General features: G+C 28.9%; 1 long non-coding RNA gene and 1 pseudogene across 1 annotated transcript; one reads left to right on the top strand and one right to left on the bottom strand.

Moving 5' to 3' along the window:
• Positions 1-21,875, top strand: part of LOC149880416 (uncharacterized) — a 26,500-nt pseudogene extending 4,625 nt beyond the window's left edge.
• Positions 9,309-9,855, bottom strand: LOC149880417 (uncharacterized). The gene is made up of 2 exons (XR_016446492.1): positions 9,763-9,855; positions 9,309-9,636 (listed from the first exon to the last, which is right to left on the bottom strand). It is a non-coding gene; the product is annotated as an uncharacterized LOC149880417 (long non-coding RNA).

Raw genomic sequence — 21,875 nt, 5'->3', positions numbered from 1 at the left:
TTTTTTTCTTTACTTTGTGATAGTAATTTCCGTTTTATTTTTGTTTGTTTATTCGATTTTAATTCATCTAATAAATTAGATGAATTAAAATTGAACAAAGGAAATGCTCTTGATAAAACAACAGCATGTGTTATTGTAATAGTATTGCATACCATCTAGCTTTTTTGTTTACTCTCTTAAAGTTCTATTTGTTTTATAGAATTTAAAAAATAAATTGTCAAGCAACATTATAGTATATGATTATTACATTCAATTATTACTATCATATACTTTAATGTTGCTTAACAATTTTTATTCGAAATATTTGAATGGAAAATTTTATTCAAATATTTCAACAAAATCGACTTTTAGTCGACTTAGTCGGTTTTTAAAATGTGCTAATTGATTTTGGTCGACTTTAAAATATACATTAATCGATTTAGTCGACAGTCGAATAATTTCAAAGTCGTAACAACACTAATAATGATATATTTCCAAGAAATGACTACCAGTAATTTATACAATTAGCAGCTCTTTGGTTAGGTGGTAAAGTAACAAAATTTCAATTTAGATTTCCAATGGCTTCGCATCATGCCAGGTTTATGGCACAGGGAGTTTATTATTTAACATATGATCTTCTTCAGCTACAATTCAGTAACTTATGTCCTAACATAATATCATTGCAATAGGGAGAGCTGATTAATGAAATTGCTTCATTTACAGCACTATTTTATGTTCCATGGTTTATTAAAGCTCCAATCCCTGCCATAGCACCTTCTTTAGATCTAAAAGCTATTAATGAAATGATACAATATTCTAAATTCAGTTTTAAACCAGTTTGACATCACTTATATAGCAAAATTGGTATTTAAATGAAAGATTTGTGGTTATGTGTCTTGTTGATAAATGTTTACCTGTAGATAAGCTACAAAAATTAGCTATTAACATAGCTCAAACAGAGAAGCCCACCAGTTATTAGATGGGGAAACCGAATTCCGAAATTTTTACTGACTATGAAAAAAAAAAAATAACTAAAAATATTGAAGATTTTATTGGTCCTAAAAGTTGATTTTTGTTTGATTTATTAAAAATGACATTACATGAGACAGAATGGCTTAAAATCAGTTTATCAAAGTGGGGAAAATTTTGCATACATTTTTTTAATTCACATATCAAAAGGAATCAGAAAAATTATTATGGTAGTTTTTTTACTGACTTTGTTTTTTTATGCCCCACCCTAATATATTTCTGTTTCATAGAAATTAGACTTGGATGAAAAAAAGGTTGTAATCTATTTGATGTAACAATGGGTCATTTGAAGGGGCTGAAGTTTGCAAATTAGTAGGAATATTTCTTTTAGATCAGCTATCATCCGTTTAAAATAAAAGTTTTATAGGTATTTACAGAGACAATTGTTTTGACGGATTTTGAAAATCTAAGTGGCCCAAAACCAGAAAGAGTTAACAAAACAATTACAAAAATGTTTAAAGAATACGGATTAAATTATACCATTAAATCCAACCTTGAAATCGTTAATTACCTGGATATTACTTTGAACTTAAACGAATCTACTTACCAACCCTATAGCAAGACAGGGAATCAAATAAACTATAATCATAAGTAATCAAACTATCCTCCAAATATTATTAAGCAAACACCCGCTTTATTGGAACGCAGATTATCAAGACTTTCATCCAGTAAGAAAATATTCGGCAAAGCGATTAAGTGTTATGAGGAAGCATTAAATAAAGCAGGATACAGTTATAAATTAAAATATAATATTATTCCTAATAATACCATAAAGAAGTATAATCGAAAGTGTAATATTAAATGGTTCAACCCTCCATTTAGCAAAAATGTCATCACTAAAGTTGGCAATCATTTATTGATTTGGTAGACAAGCATTTTCCAACAAAACATATTTTGAACAAGATATACAACAGAAACACTTTAAAATTTAGTTACAGCTGCATGCCGAATTTAAAATCTATAATAAACTGGCATAACAAAAAAGTCGTCGACTAAATTTAAGATCATATTTAGAAATCCTGTAATTGTATCTGCAGGTTGCATTGTCCCCTATATCAACACTGCCTGACTGAAAAGATATTATACAAAGCCGTTATTTCTTCCGACCTTCCAAATTTATTTAGATATAGTATATATTGGTATAAGTGAACCACCTTTTAAAGAACATTATGCAAACCAAATTAAGTCGCTTAACACAGCAAGATACAAAAGCGACATTGAACTATCCAAGAAAGTGTGGCGCACAAAGAAAAAAACGGAAAACAATTAGTTAAATGGAGTATTATCAGGAAATGCCAACCTCATCAACCAAACACAAGAAGATGCGTCCTACGTTTTAAAAGAAAAATTTGAAATAGCCATATATAGAGGCGCAAATTTATTTAATAAAAAGTAACAGCTGGTGAGTAAGTGTAGGCCTACGAATAAATACATGCTTGCGTCATTTGAAAGTAAAGACTAATTTGAAGTCATTTATAAGAACAATTCCTATTAACAATATTTTTAACGGTTTTTTCGTTTTCTTTAATGTTTTCTTTTTGCAACATTTTTTTCATTATGTATTTTGGCTGATGATTGCCGGTACGCCGGTATGAAACTTTAAGAACTTTAAGTACCAACAAAGTTGTCATCCTTCGCTGTATTTTCAATGTAATTGCTTTCGCCAGCAAGCTACTGAGCACACTTGAGTGAAGAAATCTTTTACTAATCACAACTGTGTATATATATATATATATATATATATATATATATATATATATATATATATATATATATATATATATATATATATATGTATATATATACATTTGTGATTAAATTTGAAATAGCTTGGATAACAAATGCATATATATATGTATATATATATATTATTATTATTATTAAGTTTTGGTGTTGTGATTTGAGTGAAGTTTTATTTGAATATTCGTAATGTTTTCTTTCCTGTAAACTTAAAACTTGTAATTACCTTTTTGTCTTATTTACTACCTTTACATGAGAAAGTTTAAGCTTTATTTTCGCTTTCAATTTCGATTGCGTATTGTTTTGCAGGATGTTGTTTATTCAAAATAAGTTAGAATTGCTCTCCTTCTTGATCTTTTGAAAGTTTAGCATGACTATCATAAACTTATCTTCGATAGGATAATTTTAATTATAATTTAATTAATAATTTAATGATTTTATTTATAAATTTAGAAGCATTTTCATTAACATTTGCACAAACACTAAACCCTTTTCTTGATTTAAAATCCTATCTAAGATATGTTGATGATAGTCATGTTAGATTTTCAAAAGATCAGGAAGCAGAATAATTCTAACTTATTTTGAATAAACAACATCCTGCAATACAATACACAATCGAAATTAAAAGCGAAAATAAAGCTTAAACTTTCTCATGTAAAGGCAGTAAATAAAACAAAGAGGTAATTACGAGTTTTAAGTTTACAGGAAAGAAAACATTACGAATATTGAAATAAAACCTCTCTCAAATCACGAGACCAAAACTTTAAGCGCAATACCTAAAGGTTACGTTCACAGAGCTCAATCCATATGCAGTGCTTTACATTTAAAAAAACAAGATAACTTTTCTAATTCAAACGTTCAACGAAAATGGTTACGACAAACGCCAACTGGTAAATATTGCAAACCAAATTAGTAAAAAACAGTCCTTAAAAAAAAAAAAAAAAAAAAAAAACCGATTGTGACACCCTCCATACAGTTTTATTACCGTGAATACCAAAATCACTGTCCCCAAAATTAAGAAAAATATTTAGAAAAGTTGGATATAGAGTAGTTTTTAAACCTAATCTTAGTTTAAGATCACTGCTAACGTGTAAAAATAAACATAAATTACCACGCAATAGCCATCCTAGAACTTACTTAATTGAATGTAACTGTTTAAAAAAATACGCTGGCGAATCAAAATTACAATTAAAACTCGAACGCAATAACATCAAAAAGCTTACACAAGGGCAAACATCATCAGTCTGCAATAGCCACACATAGTAAATTATGTTCAGAAGAAATTAATTTGGAGAAAACTAAAACTCTTAAAGTAGAGACAAAAACATTTGATCGGAAGTTCAGTGAGGCTTTTGAGATACAGAGGCACCAATGTTCCCCTCTAATTAGCGGAATTAATCTCAATAATGGGCAATTTGTAAAAAACTAAATTTTGGACACCATTTTTCACGTTTTTACGTAAGGATAAAAAAGAAAGAAGCCATTTAACTGCTGACGTCAGTTAATTCTAAACTGCTTTTTGTAACTTAAAATGTTTTACAAGCTGATGATGCTGGTAACCATAATCCAACGAAATCTTCTTATAACAAAATAGTATTTGTAGTTACCCAGCGGGCACACAACGTTAAAACAACGTTGAAATAACGTTGATCAACGTCGATCAACGTTATTTCATCGTTGTGTGCTTGCTGGGTTGAGAATACATAATATTTGATGTTTTCCTGTTCATATAAAATTGACTCTTATAAAAGATGGAAACACATAAGCCATATATATATATATATATATATATATATATATATATATATATATATATATATATATATATATAACCAAGAAACAAATAATAAACTTAGGTAGCAACAAGACAACTGGTTAAACATAATTTCATGCATAACTTTCAAAGTAGATAGTGATTTTTGTTTTGCTTGAAACAACTAAAAAGAATTAAAAAATCTAAAAAATCATTGGTCAGTTTAAATCTCTCAAACAAATGTCAACAAATAATCCTAAATATTTACTAAACAAGATTTATTTCTCGTTATTGATACTTTTTTTTTACTGATTATTTAATTAATTTCATTTTTTTTTACCAGAGGCAGAAGAGGTTCATTTCTCATATTTATTACCTATTTATTAGTTTTTCAACATTTGTTATTCATCATCAACCTGATCTGGTTAAATAAAAATCTCAATTTGGTCACATGGTTTCACCCAACAAAAAGATAAAAGGCTTTAAAATGCTAATCGACTTTATATCTCTAAGCATCGATAATGATCTTCGCTCCTTTTAGTCGGGTTCCGGGCGACGCTAGAAGTTTACAAAAAATGTCTGATTTTCTCATCGTATCACAAATCACAAGTTGCGCAAGTGGATAAAATTAATTATCGATTTGTACAAGACTAAATATTACTGAAAAAGTTGTGCATAGAGTTCAATTTGTTTATTTTTATATGTAATATCTCTTTTCAAATAAGTCAAGATCCGTCATAACCCATAACGCCGTAAAAAATTAATACTTTAATTTTTAACATCTTCCGCCTGGTAAAGTTCATTTCAGTGATTTATTTGACAAAAAAATGTTATGCTCAAAAGAAATGTTTATTGGTGAAACCGAACATTAATTTGAGCCAGACATGTCTTTAATCATCCGAGTAGATAGCGTTTACGCCAAATTTTGGAAGCCAGTTTTGGACTCTCGCAGCATAAACGAACGGCAACTATGAAAATTAAGAAATTGATGATAATTCATAAGTTTCAAATAACCATCTTTCTTTGTTGTTTAACTTAACATTTATTATAACGGAATATTACACATTTTCTTTAATTTCAAATATAAATATATTTTTTTGTTTAACAAAACATATTCTTAAAATAACTTGTTGTATGTTAACTCTTTTTTTAGTTATCAGGTCTAAAATCATAATTGCTAATCAACTTACAACTGTTGGCAGCTACCAACTTAGTAGTGTATTATTAGTGTAAAAATCTCAAGTTTCAAATAATTAGCATTTGTTATACAATATATGTATATTTTAGTTCTTAACTACACAATGCTGTGTACGAGAAGGTCAATAAAACATCTGCATGGTAGGCAACTGAGTTTCTTTCTCAAAAAAAGTATTTTAGCAACTTGGCATCGTGATAAAATTATTTAATTTCTGTATAACTGTAGCCATAATATACATAGCAGTAAGTATAACAGTATATAATACAGGTAAAAAAGTATAATAGATGAATTAAATCTTTCTTTATTCAAAGATTTATTAAATAATGCATTATGAAGGTGTTTTTACAAGCATTTATATTTTAAATTAGGAGTTATTATTTCTAAACTGTAAGGGATGATATTAAAATCTAAAGATATACTTATATATATCATACACTTTTTGATAGCATACAAAATGCCCTTATCAAAATGTTCCTTTAAATAGTTTTTAAAGTTCTTTTGAATAATAACCCAAAAGAAATTGAGAGCTGGAATATTACAAAGAATAATATATAAATAAAATGATATATGAAGTTAAAGAATTTATATTTTGTATTTAATATTCTTATTAAATATATCCGTTTATTGCATTTACGTATAAAATAATCCTAGGCATACATATATACACATACATATATACATACATATATATATACACTTATATGCAAGCATATAGAGCTGCTTCAAAGAGTGGTCAAAGTGTAAAAGAAGCTGCTAGACATGGTTTCTGCTTATTTGAAAATGAGGTTCCTAAAATATTTAATTGGTCAGGACAGGGATAGCTTAAAATTGGGTTATAAATTATATTTATAAAATAATTCATGAGCGTTTTTTTCAAATTTAAAAATGCACGCAGAAATAAAATGCATTGGCAAAATGTTTTATGTTGTTTGAAAGAGAATGTTTTGCTCTACAAGGTAGTGTGTTTTGATTTGTTAGTTTTTTTTATTTTTGTGTATTTTCAGATCATTAAAATGGAATGTTAAGTGGACAAAACTGAGCATTTTCGACACCATTTGCTTTTTGCATTTAATCAAGGTGTTAAGGCCGCCGAAGCTGCTCGTGAGATTTGTGCTGTGTATGGAGAAGGAGCAATGCCTGAAAGTACCGCCCGCCGTTGGTTTTCGCGCTTCAAAAATGGGAATTTTGACCCCAAGGACGGATCACACACCGGTCGACCAATTGAGTTCGACGAAGAGCGATTGAATCAACTTCTTCACGAAAATCCACGTCAAACGACCAGAGAATTGGCGGAGCTGATGGATTGTGATCAAAAAACTGTGGTGAACCACCTTCACTCAATGGGCAAGGTTCAGAAACTCGGCGCTTGGGTGCCACACACTTAGAGCAAAAACAACAAAAATCAACGTTCCACAATCGCCGCCGGTTTGCTCGCTCGTCATCGCTCAACACATGGTCACAAACAGCGTTTTCTTTACCGCATTGTCACTGGCGATGAAAAATGGTGCCTTTACGTCAATATGAAGCAGCGAAAAGAATGGCTCAGCCCACAAAAAACAAGCGACTCCGCGAGCAAAAAAAGACCTTCATCCTCGAAAGATCATGTTGTGTGTATGGTGGGATTGGGAAGGCATAATTCATTATGAACTGCTTGAGTGCAACCAAACAGTCAATGCGGAGCTCTACGTTCAACAACTGCACCGACTCAACGAAGCAATTCAGCAAAAAAGACAAAATAGGCGAAATGGCGTTCTTCTGCAACACGACAACGCCCGTCCTCACATCGCCAATATGACCAAAGCCGCGATTCAAGAACTCGAATGGGAAGTGCTGCCTCATCCTTCATACTCTCCAGACTTGGCGCCGTCAGATTTTCATCTGTTTCGATCGCTTTCGAACGCTTTGCGCGGTGTATCGTTCAATAATGACGTGGAATTGAGGGCTTGGTTGGACTAATTCTTTGAGTCAAGACCGGAAGATTTCTATCGCCGAGGCATCGAAAAACTTATTGAACGATGGGAGGAAGTCGTAAGCAACAACGGAGAGTATATTATTGATTAAATCGTTGTAGTTTTTTAGTTTAAAAGAAATTTGAAAAAAACGCTCATGAATTATTCCTCAACCCATGTTTTATAGTTATTATAAATAATATAATAATTATATTTAATTGGTCAGGACAGGGTTAGCTTAAAAAAACCATTTTGTGACTTTAAGTGTCAACTTAATATTCAGTGTAAGAAGTCATTTTTATTATTAGTAATTTGTTTATTATTGACTTATGTGTTGTATTCAGCTACAAAGGATAATCTATATTCACAGAAGCATTATGAAAAAATCCTCCAACCAAAGATGCATCAGAAAGATCATGAAACTGATTTCCAGAATTCTAGTTGCTCTAAAAAGTGCTTTTTTGCAAAGCCAGAAAAGTACTTTTAAAAGCCAATAGAATTCTGGAAATCAGTTTTATGATCTGATGAAGGTAAATTCAGACTACAGAATTCCAAAAAAACGCTTAGACAAAAAACTGTAAAATCAATCATCAAGCATAGAGGTCCTAATGTACTTTTTTGAGAGTGTTTTAGTTATAATAGAGTTGGTAACTTAGTTCAAATTGAAGAAAAATTAACAGGAGCTGGATATGTAAATATTTTGCAAAACAGCATTATACCCTCCGTCAATAAATTAGGATTAACGGATCAATTTGCCTTCCCACCTGACAATGATCTGAACCTTACCAGTATAATTGCCAAAAAATATTTTGAAAACAAATTAAAGTCGTTGGATTGTTTGATCAATCCATTTGAAAACTTATGGTATTATTTGGATGATAATGCGAATTAGGATGAGCACAATATCAATAAACAAAACTTCTTTTTAGCTTTGGAGGCAGCTTGGCATAATATTCCTCCAAACTATTTACGAAACTTAATTAATAGTATTCCTTGTCGCTTGCAAGCAGCAATCGATGCCCAAGGACTTCATACTAAATATTAATCAACTGTAAAACAAAATACTCGGGTATACTTAATAAAACTTTGAGAGGTATAAATGCTTCTGACACTTCCTAATATTTCAAAATTTAAATAATTTTCACTTTCAAAAATCAAAACAATTTAACAAAGATTTAAATTTGCAAATATTATAGTTAATATTATTAATAGCTTTTGCAAAAACACGTTTTTTTAGTCTTAATTAAAATTATTTAAATCACCTTAATTTTTGTTTTATCGATACAAATTTTATGAATAATTTTATCGCATACTGTATAATTGCAACTTGGCATAAATTATGTACACAGATTGATTTTGCATTTTAGTTCTAAATCTTTCTCAAAGGGATTTTGATGATGATACAAATAATTTATTAATAAAATCTTTTTATCATCATCAAAAAATAACAATAATAAAAAAATTCTAAAATAGGTAGTTCTTTATTAAATGTTTCTGAATTAAATGTTTCTTTATTAAATGTTTATGAAGAAAATTAAATGTATGTAAATCAAATCTTTTTGATTTTTTTATATAATGATTTACATTGCATAATTTAATTATATTATAATTTATATCATAGATATTATATTAATATTTTATATTATGAACAAATTAGAAATCTAAAACTTTGTTTCGATTTTTGAGTGATATGTACATGCAGCATATAAAACTGATGAAGAGGAGCTTTCTAATAATAGCGATTTACTGTTTGTGGGCCGTCACTGATTCTGCTCTGGTGAATCTGTGAACAAGCATTGGATCTTTAAGAATTTACCAGTGGTGGTCCGTTGAAACGCCAAATCCTGCAATGGTTTGCCAGCCCTGGACCATATTTACCCGATAAGCATGGCGTTACAGCATGAGGTTTGGCATGCCAGGCCTGGTCATATTCCGCAGCCAGAACCGAACCGTTGTCAATCCACATGAACGTTGCTACTTGGAATTGTCTTTTGAAAATGAAAATAAATAATATTTGTCAATATGCAAATCTTTTTATAATAGTATTCTAAAAAATTATTTATATAAGCATGTATATATTTATATTTAAAAATAAATAATATATTATAACTAACCACTTCTTCGCTGGTTTTGGTCATTTTGCAAATATGTGTTTATTAACGTTGACCTTCGAGGAGATTGTCGGAGCATTGTATTTGAAAATGTTTAACAGTTTAGTTCCTGTTTCCTGATATTCTTTTCCTGTATGACATTCGTCACTTATCTGAATAAAAAAACATACTAGTTTAATTGCTCAAAGAAAGACGCAAGATAAATGTATAAAAAACTTCTAAGAAATTTAGAAACACATTAATCCCTTTCCTTGAATCTCCTGATAATACTTTTTGATGGTTTTTTTTGTTGAATAATATATTTCAATCGCAAAAAAACCCCTAAGTTTCGATTCTTTGTCCAGGGGTTAAACTAGCTTTCGATAGAGCCATATTTATGCCGCGCTAGTTTTTAACTAAAAATATGTTATAAGGAAAGATTGCTAAGAACATTAAGCAATACAGCACACGATGGAAACTATATTGAAAGCTACCACCAAACCCAAAAAAATGACTCTTTGCAACACCAATCTTTACATGCTTTTAGTAATTATGTTATTGCAAATCGGTATTTGCGTGTGGGTTGGCCAATTGCAGGTAAAATCCAATGAAACAATGATAAGTTTGCGAGATCTGCAAAATCAATACAGGTTGGAAAGAGATGTTCATGCAGGACAATTAAAAGTAAGTATCGGAAATTTTCCTGGATAACAGTTCATAAAATTTTTTTGTTCAAACAGTAATCGCACTAATCTATAGGCAAACTTTATAATGCAAAATTAAATTTCTATACTGTCTATTTCTTCTAACTAACCATCAATCAAGGTTTATCGCAAATGTTTTCTCTTCTGCTTTTCTTCAAGCAAAAGAATTTTTTTTATTGGTTTTACATTACTTGATATTAAAGTAATTAATAATATAGTGATATTTTTATATTATATTATTATATATTTTTATATTAATTATATGTTATTATAGTAATTAATATTATTATACTAATTATACTATTAAAGTAATAATATTGTTATAGTTAATAATATTATTATAGTAATTAGATAATATTATAGTAATTAGATATTATCATAGTAATTAATAATATAGTGATAGAAAAAATAAAGTTATATTAAATGTTGACTTATAAAAAAGGAGTGTAGATACATCTCAAATAAATCTCTATGACTACAACTTGTAATCTGACTTCCAAGAACGAAAAAAGTTATATATTTCAAAAGTATTTGTTTTCTATGTGAATCTTAAAGAAGCTCTAAAAGAATACTAAAGAACCCTAAAAATCCAGAAATTTTATGCCCAAATAGAAAATTCTGTAATATTCATAAAACTGGAAGACTACAGCAATATAGTAAATAGAGTAATTCACAAAACATGAAACCATTATGCTCCAGGAATATAAAAAACTAGTTGACATTTTGTATTATTTATTATATATCAAGTTAAACGTGTACTAAAGTCTTTTAGTAAATGATCTCAATTTCTTTTTACCATCCGCGTTATTTCTTAAAATATTAAGATTGTATATCTATAAAAAATTAAGCTTATAACATGGTTATATTGCTGTTATTTTCAATAAATGAAAAGAAGTTGATGTGACTGGTTAGGCGAGACTAAGAGTTTTGGACAAATCACACAGACTTTAAGAAAGTTGAATTTCAATTATTTAAAAAAAATGTATTTTTAACGCAACTATCTTTTATTTATTCTCTTCTTTTATTTTCTTCTTTTATTATGAGCTTAACCGAGTTTTTTTTTAATTTTTCGAAACTGAAACCGAAACTGAACTTTTTTTTTTATTACTGGGATATTGTAGAAGCAATTTCATTTAAATTTACAACTTTATGCATCTGTTAACAGCAACACTTCCTAATATAAGTGGTGCTTTCGACAGATACATAAAGTTACCAAATTACACTTTAGAACCGACAGTTCTATTCACCACATATCTCTAACGCCACCTATCGAAAAATGGCGGAAGCAAAGTTTTACACCAACATTTATATATATATATATATTTTTGTATATATATATATATATATATATATATATATATATATATATATATATATATATATACATATATATATATTATGTAGAGAATATCCTAATATTTTCAGTAAGAGTGCTCAATACAGCGTAGTATAAGTAGAAGGAATATATTGTTAATATTTTTTACGGTTTATAACATCTGATAATCAATATTGCGTGAAATTATAAGTAATATTATGAACACCTAACTTATCATTTAGTTTGTATAATAATAATAAAAATAATAACAATAATAATGATAATAATAATAATAATAATAATAATAATAATAATAATAATAATAATAATAATAATAATAGTGATAATAATAATAATAACAACAATAATAATAATAAAAATGATAAGAATATAAATAATAATAATAGTAATAATAATAGTAATAACAACAACAGTAATAGTAATATTAATAGTAATAACAATAATAGTAATAGTAATAATAACAATAATAATAATAATAATAATAATAATAATAATAATAATAATAATAATAATAATAATAATAATAATAATAATAATAATAATAATAATAATAATAATAATAATAGTGATAATAATAATAATAACAACAATAATAATAATAAAAATGATAAGAATATAAATAATAATAATAGTAATAATACTAGTAATAACAACAACAGTAATAGTAATATTAATAGTAATAACAATAATAGTAATAGTAATAATAATAATAATAATAATAATAATAATAATAATAATAATAATAATAATAATAATAGTAATAATAATAATAATAATAATAATAATAATAATAATAATAATAATAATACTAATAATAATAATAACAACAATTTTTGATAATTAAAAATCTAAGACTGGTATATCAGTTTATCTTTTTTAAGGGTTATAGGATCTTTTGTCTCTTATTTATGCTATTTCCATTTTTGTTTAACATGAAAATATAAGCATTTTATTATAAATAAAAGTAAAATGAAACTCCAGGATTTCCATTCTCTTCAATTGCAGAATGAAGGTTCTGATGCTAAGCTAGGTTTTTAGCAATATGTAGATATGAAAATAATACTTTTTAAAAGTTGCTTATTAGATGCATTCTTACTAGATGTAAATGATCTTCCATATTTAGGAGATAAAGTATCTTGTACGGAAAAAGCTTTAAAATTTATTGATAAAGAAGTTTTCACTATGTCAGGTTATTCTCGACAGAATGGCCCTAAGGTTGTTATTATGTTATGTAAAAGTTGTGATGTGAAACTTAGTGAAGCTGTAAAGCCTCTAAAAAAGGCATGGTTTAATAAAATTTTCATTTTTTTTTTCAAACATTAAATTTGAAAAAACTTGATAAAGTTTTATGATTATAGTAAATAGTATAGTTTCAGACAGAAACTCTATAGAAATTAATTATTATCGACTTCTAATTCTTACAATTACGCATTCAAGAAAAATTGTTTTTACTGTAATAAATAGATATAACTGAAATATAATTAAAATTTTCATTTTAAACATGTCTCAGCAATCCTTATGTGGAGCAACATTTAATATTTACAAGAAGCCTTCGAGAATGGCACTATGCATCCCTAAGTAGAAATAGGATTTTAGACACTTTTTTGAGGAAAACAAAAATGTAAAGCAAAATTGAGTAAATTTTAGGCTTATTGACGCAATTATTTCTCAAACATAAAAAATTGGGATTCTTATGTTTCAAATTTTCTGGCAATTGGTTCTTTTTTTATAACTGCAAATGTAAAAAAACATACTGCGTTGATTATGTGAATTATGAAATTATTAATTATGAAAATAGATTGGCTACAACCAGCATTTTTCTAAAATCTTATCATTAACAAATTTAAGCAATACCTTTAAATAACTAAATTTAAAGATACACGTAGCTTTTTCCTATATTTACCTTAAAAACAGATATCAGCTGAATCATCATTTCGTTCTGGCTTTCATACTTCTAGCATTTTGTTCTCATTGCAGTATATGTATCTATACTCAAATGATGTAAATAAATGACTAGCTGTATCCCTAGTATTTTCGGCAAAATAAGTTAAGCGTGCATAACCTAATCATGCGCTTTTGCTGGCCTTGCTCCTGGCTGCAATGGCACTTTCAGACAAAGAACCTTCTGATACTTAAAACATTTAGTAAAATAAACGTGAATTATCATCAATTATCATCAATTATCATCAATTATCATCAATTATCATCAATTATCATCAATTATCATTACCGCTTTTTTGAACTACAGAGTTTCCATTTATTACACAGAATTTAACCGGTTTTCTGATAAAACTTACAGTAGTAATAATGATTTTAAAGCAGGTGGTCTAAGAAGTCGCTTTTACACTTTGTCTAGTCAATTCACAGTAGCTATATATTATTTAAAAAAACGAGGCGATATCTGTGACAGCATGCTCAAATCAATCAATGTTTAAGAAATCAAAAAAGCAACAAAAAAATACTATGTGAAAAACTTTTTTTTTCTTTCTCTAATTTTACATTCAATTAAATATATGATCAATTCAATTTCGCATAAAAATAACAAAGAAATTTAACACATCACTTATTTTGAAAGGATTTCAACAAAAACATGAGTTTTTTTAAACCTTGATACTAGGATAGTTATCACGGTATCCTGTTCGCTGCTATCGCAATATTCTATTAGTACAGATAATCAAGTTTTATCAATTTTGTCGAATTAGCAGTAAGTCACTTTATCAGTTTAAAAATGCCCTTAAAATGCTGTAAACCGCCCCTTTGCAAGTCGAAATAATCTCAGATGAGACAAAATTCTAGAATTATAAACTAATAAAGGAACTGAGAGGAAAAGATGGAGCAATGCCGTCCCATGATTTTATTTTCTGTGACTAGACAGCAGTATGTCGACTGTATTGGCCAGATGATTCTCCATTGCAGCTAAGTATGGAAAACAACGTCGAACAAACTGGCCATCTGTTTTTATTATATTTTATTATATATAATGATTTATGATAAAGTGTCAAAACTATTAGAAAAAGAGCTGAGCTTTTTATAACTCTGCTGTAAAATAAAATTTGATTTGAAGCGTATTAAACTGATGAGCTTTCTTTTTTGAAAATATTTTTTTCAGCTTCAAACGTAAACTTAGAAAACTAAATAACTAAAGCATATATCATAAATTGTAGATTTTCGCTTCTCCGAATAGATTAAAAGAATAAAACTCGATCTTAAAATAAGAAAAGTTCTTATTTTTTACTTATTTTTTTCACTTTTAAAGAAAATGATTGAAATTTTAAATGTGCTAAACTTTTAATCAGCTCTGTGTAACGTTCTGCAAATTATTCCTTTAAAAAGATCACGAACACTGTTTATGATTCTTTCCTAAATAAACAAGTATTCCGTTTTTAATTTCATTAATTTTTTGTTTTAGAACCAAAATGCACAGAAGCAAGTGCAAGGTAAGGCTCAAAGCAACGAGTTTCTTTCTTCAGAGATTAATATTCACCCTTAATCTGCTAAGTGTTGCTGTTAAAATATTTCAATATTTACACCTAACAGTTTGAAATTAACCTCTAAATGTAAATGATATCGTAATGTTAATTATTTGAATAACTTTTAAATGGTAAAAAATTTTACAAATTTATCTTGCAATTTGAATATATTGTTTCAAATTAAAGCACAAGCATTTTAAAAAAAGATATTAACCATGTCACTTTATGGCAAAAGTTTTTCTTTACATCTCAGAAATTGTTTTGTTTGGTGACCTTGACATTAAATTAATCAAAAGTACATATTTAAAGTCTTATATCTAATGCATACCGATTCCGGAAATCCGGTAAATAAAACTTTAGTCTATAGAAGCCTGTAACCCTTAAACCAAATTGTTTACGGCATTTTAAAAAGAGAATAGTTTCGCAAATAGTTTTTAGCTGAAAATACCGTGTATTTAAGGTTGAAGTTTTTCACATAACATGATTATCAGAAACTTAAAATAAAGCCCAACATAGGAAATTTCAAAATTTTTATGCATTTTATTATACTCTTCAAAAGTCAAGTGAAAGTTGTCGGCATTTTTTGAATAATAACAGTTTGAATAAAAACTATTTCGTTTTTACATCAGTGGATTAATGAAACTAATTTTGTTGATAGCTTTCATGCTGAAATCGTAAACTGCTGAAAAGTTAATTATATTATAAACAGTTAATAACTCATGACTTGAGAGACAGAGTTTTGCAGACGTTTGTGCGGTACAAAATTTGCAAAGTTTTCTTATTTGCTTTACCATACTGATTGCGTCACTAAAAAAGAAAACTTTACTTTTTTACGGCTTTTTTTTTCAAATCTGCCCACCAAATGGGTATTTACAAGAATAAAGCGAAAGATAAAAGTATTTGATATTATTAAATCATTGTAGCCACCATCAGCTGCAATCGCAGTTTAGATTCCGAGCCAACTTTTGAGCCATAATTTATTACTAAGGCATTTCAGCTCATATTAGGATTTCCAGGACTGCCAATGTACAAGCCTAAATGTACACCCACATGAAAATATCAAGATAATTCAAATGAAGCAAGCATGTGCTTGATATATTGTGGCCAAATATTCGTGATCTCAACTTGCTAGGTTTGCACAGTCTTTGCCATGTGACATGGAATGCTATCTTGAACAAAGAGGGCTTGTTTTGGGTCAGGGAAGGTGGAAAAAATCCAAGGAAAGACAAGGATTTTAGTACACATACTCTTAGCACCCATTCTCAAACCAACCTTACAAAAAAAGACAGCATTTTTTTTGGCTTAAAAGGCAAATAGTCTGAAAATTACAACCAGTACAGCTCAACTGTGAAATATTTTTCAGTTGAGAACAACAAAACTGGCGTTTTTCTCTTCTGCAAAGGAACAAAGAAAAAATCAGACTCAAAACCTTTTTGTTTTTATTTCTGCTTCGAAATCTATTTCAAGGTAATTTAAATTTTTTTAAATTTGATTTCCCAAATGGGCTTTTCTCTGAAGTTTTTTTAAACTTTCGCGAGGTGCAAAAAGCATGGGTTGTTTAAAAACGGACAAGAAAAAAATAGTCTGCAAGTATCAATATATGACTATAAAAAAATAACTTGGCGTAAAACGTTTGCATTGGAAATTGGATTGGAAAAAGAAGAAGAAATCAAAAAAGGGATTATAATTTTACAAACTGTGAAAATCAAAGCTGCAAAGTTTCTATCAATACAATAGAAGTTTAAAATAATCAAGCTGTTTGACTTGATAAGAAAAAGTAAAACAAAATGGAACTGATTTGTTAGCATCAGTGATTTCTTTTTATGCGCTTAATTTTTATGCGCTATAAAATTTGTATTTTATAAAAAAATTGTAAGTACAGTTTATGTTCTCAAAGGATCATTCGAGCAACCCTATTTGTTAATGAACACCACTCTGTTGGTTAATGTCCCATTTATTGACTCAAAATAGTAATTTTGAAGCACCTATGACAGCAAATATATGTCTGTAAGTGCTTTCAAGCAAGCTGTATTGAAATGCCGTTTCAATCATAAAATTGAAAACAATTACATTTACATTGCAGGTAAGAGAATAAAATATAATCATATTGATAGGATGAGTAAGTAATGAATATTTACGCTTAATAAGTTTCGAATTTTAATAAAGATATTAGCAATTTAAATAGTTTCTGAGAAAATACGGAGAGATTTAATATTTATATTCATGCTGCATAAGATGTTTAGTTAAATTTAATTTTCTTTATATATAAAAATACAAAAAAAAAAAAAAATTGCATGAAAGTAACTAAGATTTGAGCAAACCAACTTTGTTGGTCAGTTAAGATTTTTGTTTTATATGCTAAAAGAAAATAAAGGTTGGAAGCAATATTATGAAAATGAAACTTAAGGACGTAAAAACTTAGAGAAATAACTTTAAAAAAAATTTTGTTCTTCTTATACCTTTATTTTTTAACTTTAGATTTACAAAATACAGATGAAAAAAGAGTGAGTTAAATTTTAAATCCTGTTCATTTTCCTTCTCTGTTCATAAAAAACCCTTTAGCCTTTGCTGTTACTGACCTATTAACTTTAAAGTTCACACAAACATTTCATTTCAGTACCAACTTTAAAAGGCTACTGTTATATAAATCATCGCTTTTTAGATCCAAGAAGTGATTGTGCTTGGTCCGAAAGACGAACTGAACATGAAAATAATCGCCTTTGACGGTAAGTGAAATGTTAGATATATGGCATGCGAATCACTAATATCAAATGAAGTCAAAAGGTTTTGTAATTTTCTAAAATAGAGCCGTTCGCATTTAGAAGCAGTCTCGGTGTGGAAAGTTGTAAAGAAAACTGGCTCAATCTCGTTGCATCACAATTCTTATATAGAAGTTTATGTTGAAGGATTTTATCAAGTGAACGTTATGGTATTTGATTTTACATTGCTATGTGTTTGAAAAAGAATAAATAATTACGTAGGCTCAACAATAAACATTCACTAAAGCTTTTCTTAACAAATCAGATTTCAAAAGTAAATACTCACGTACTCAACGTTTTTTACTGGTGACCTGAAATTTAGTTTTTTTCTTTCCTTATTATAGCATTTTAGTTAAGTTTGTCTTTTAGTTCTGGGGCATGAGTAAATGTATTCAGAGAATCAATCCTTCCTGTTCATGTCTCTCTTATTTTTTAATGCTCTATTACTACATTTTAATACTTGCATTGAAACAAAAGATTAACCTTTTATTGACGGAGATTTCTTTTCACGTAGCTGCGCTTAGCAATTAACTCAACTATTCCTGAATTTATCAGCTATCATCTAAAAAAAAATAACGAAGTTATTGCATCAAGAACGTGGAGTTCTAATCGAATCACAAGTTTTCTTAGCATCGTGACGTATGCAAATAAAGGCGATCGTTTTTCTCTTTACAATCCCTGGAAAGGAATTCGATGGATTGTTTCAAACAAAGTCACTAGTTTCTCTGCATATTACGTCGGATCGTAACAATTTAATTCTTTTTGATCTTCAAAATATATTTAGTTTTGTTTTATAATACTGAAAATTTTTTTATTCTTATTTCAAAATGGGTATCAGGAAATATTACTTTCTGAACTCAACTGCTCAACTTGAGAACTTGTTTCCCTCAAGACTTTCAGTTGTTTAATGTACATAGATCTATTTATGAAAACTGAATAATTTTAAAAGTTTTCATTCTTAGCTGTAATCATTTTAGCACTTTATAAAATTCAATAGTAGTTTTTAAATAACTTGAATTCAATAAAGAAAGATATTACAACTTGATGTTTTTTATGCTGCTTCCAGTTGCTTAAACTTTACTTTTTGTATAAATTAATCTACTTTTTGTATTGTTTTATTGCTGCATTGGGTTATGAAAGAGTTAAAATCCAAGCTTTCATTTTGATTTTTATTTATATACAACTGGAAAAGGAAAGGAGTTGTTTGGTGAGGTAAAGAATCGGATGAACTGTCGACATCGCACTTTTTTAACCATTTAAGACGTCAACTCAAAACTTTACTTAATAGCCTCCTCTGCTTGATATTCCAAAGTTGATTTCGCAACAGGCATTCCAGATCTTGCCCGTCGTTGCAATTAGAAACGCACAAGTATCAACATTTTGGCTAATCCTGATGTTTCAGGAATTGTAGTGAGTGATCATATGGCATTGAGATAATACTTTCGAATACGGGGCAGTTTTAAAGGGGCTTTTTGTTATCTTTATAAAGCCTCTTTTGACAAAAAAGCAAAATTAATTACCTTTAAACGATTGAAGAAAACATAAAACACCCTAGGTTGATTGTTGGATTGACTTCAGGCCAACCATGCACGCAATTATACTTGCTGAAAGTATTTACAACTATACCACACCATACGTGCCCGAAGGTTTAAAACATATTTTATTCTAGAGTGTGATGAAACGGTTGTAAATACTAGAATTCAAAATGGGGTGCACTGCATTGCCTTGAACTGAAGATCGGGAGATTGGTGCAATAGGCTATTTGTCAACTGCATTTCAACGAGTTGCAGTAAGGATCCGAGGCATCTGAGGGATATTTCTCTCGCCATTAGCTCAGGTGCATGTCCACCAGTTTTGCTAAGCGAGATTTAGGCCCCATAAACATGTCCCGCTGGTTGAGAACAGCCAACAGGATATTAAGATTTTATGTTTCCGCCACAGAGCCATCAAATAAAATAGGGCGTATGTACCATCTTTGTTTCGCATCAAAATCCATCATTCAATTGAAGATGGAACACAGTAACGTCATTGACCCAGTAATTTCTCGAAATGCTTACTTTGCATCTCCACAAAACATTGTACTCGCAATGCTAACTGATAAGAGAACACGTGTCCGAGCCCTCGGCATTCAAAGAGTCATAAAAGCAGGAGAGCCAAATGAGATGGTTGGATTAAAAAGCTCTGTATTCCGAAAACAAACTTTAGAGCGAACGACTACATCGATCTAATCAATCGGTCGTCTAGCAAAGTTACTCCACCACTAATAGTAAATAATAAGTCTACCGAAGATTTGAAAAAGCAAATGCTACAAGAACCAATACCATTTGACTTGACTTTTACAAATTTTACATGCCACACACAAGCTGCGGAAAGAACATTAAAATTGGTTACGGAAGCCTAAAAGAAAGCGTGTGGTCATAACAAACGAAACGTTTTTATTTTCTCCACTCTAAAGTCTAGAAACCTAACGACCCATTAAAACACCCAATATTGTACTCTTATATTTTTATATTTATTTGTTAATTCTTATAATGGTATGCAAGTGTATAACAGTTCGAATTTATTCTTCATAAGTTTTAGTTAGATAATGAAAAAATAAAGGGTTTGTCGATTTTGGGGTAATTTCAGACTCTTTACCAAAACAGAGGAAATTATCCTTGGGGCATCAAACTTTGCACAATATCTAACCATACATAAATACGACTTTAAAGAAGCTTTAAAAATATTCTAAAAAGTATGAAATTAGGGCAAATTTACTAAATTTTTGAAATTTTAAGTCCCTTCCTGAACAGACGACAGTGTTTTAGGGTGTTGAAATTTTAAAAAGAATTTACATATGTATAGAGACAACTTTTCCACTCTACCCCAAAAGCATCAATAAAAATTTGCTTATTTCGAGCCCGTCTAATGTGCATGTATATATTGGAATGCATTATGTTAATTATATCTCAGCTCTTTTTAAAAGTCTGTTTCATGGATGTTACTTTAGATATATTTGTCAATTTCTAATCTGATTATGTAATCACTTTATTAAAAAATGTATTTTCTTTTTCTTTCACATTTCTTATTTGGGTCATTTTCTTTTCTAAGTGAATCACTGTTTTATTATATACAAACAGAAACTTAAAGTATTCAGCAGCTTGCAATAAAAGAAAGTCATAAACAAACGAAAACAAGCAACTACTAACACTATTGACTAATTATTATTGTATTGAAAACAAGCAACTACTAATACTATTGACTAATTATTATTGTATTGACTAATTATTATTGTATTGAGTTTATTGACTCATGGAACAATACTAGATTGACTTTGGCCGATCTCTTAGAAATTATACTTAAATGGCGAAGTGATTATAAAATTTTCAGCTTATAAAAACTTAGTTTTACTTCAAAAAGACTTTTAAACAAGCTCTAAAGTAAGCTTAAGAATGAACTGCGCGCGCTTACTGGAAATCCAGAAGGGAATCCCGTTGATGAATCCCATCGGAAAATACCAGGTTTGGGTCGGATTGCAGGGAAACCAAGTAAACTAACAAATTTATTTTTTGTGGTAAAAAATATATATATTTTTTGAGGTATTTATAAAATTTACATGATAAAATACTAGTAAGGAACTATTAATGAAATGATACAATATTCTAACTTCAGTTTTAAACCAGCTGTAGCCGTACTGAAATCACTTAAAAAGCACAATTGGTATTTAAATGAAAGATTTGTGGTTATGTGTGTTGCTGATAAATGTTTACCTGTGAATCAGCTATAAAAATTAGCTATTAAATTAGCTGAAACAGAGAAGCCCACCAGTTATAAGATGGGGAAACTGAATTTCAAAATTTTTACTGACAATGAAAAAAAAAATAACTAA

The sequence above is a fragment of the Hydra viridissima genome, unplaced genomic scaffold (assembly GCF_058129835.1).
Source record: "Hydra viridissima isolate aposymbiotic clone 2 unplaced genomic scaffold, HvirCarnegie_v1 scaffold_13, whole genome shotgun sequence".
Classification (NCBI taxonomy): Eukaryota; Metazoa; Cnidaria; class Hydrozoa; order Anthoathecata; family Hydridae; genus Hydra; species Hydra viridissima.
This window is presented reverse-complemented; position numbering and strand designations above follow the sequence as displayed.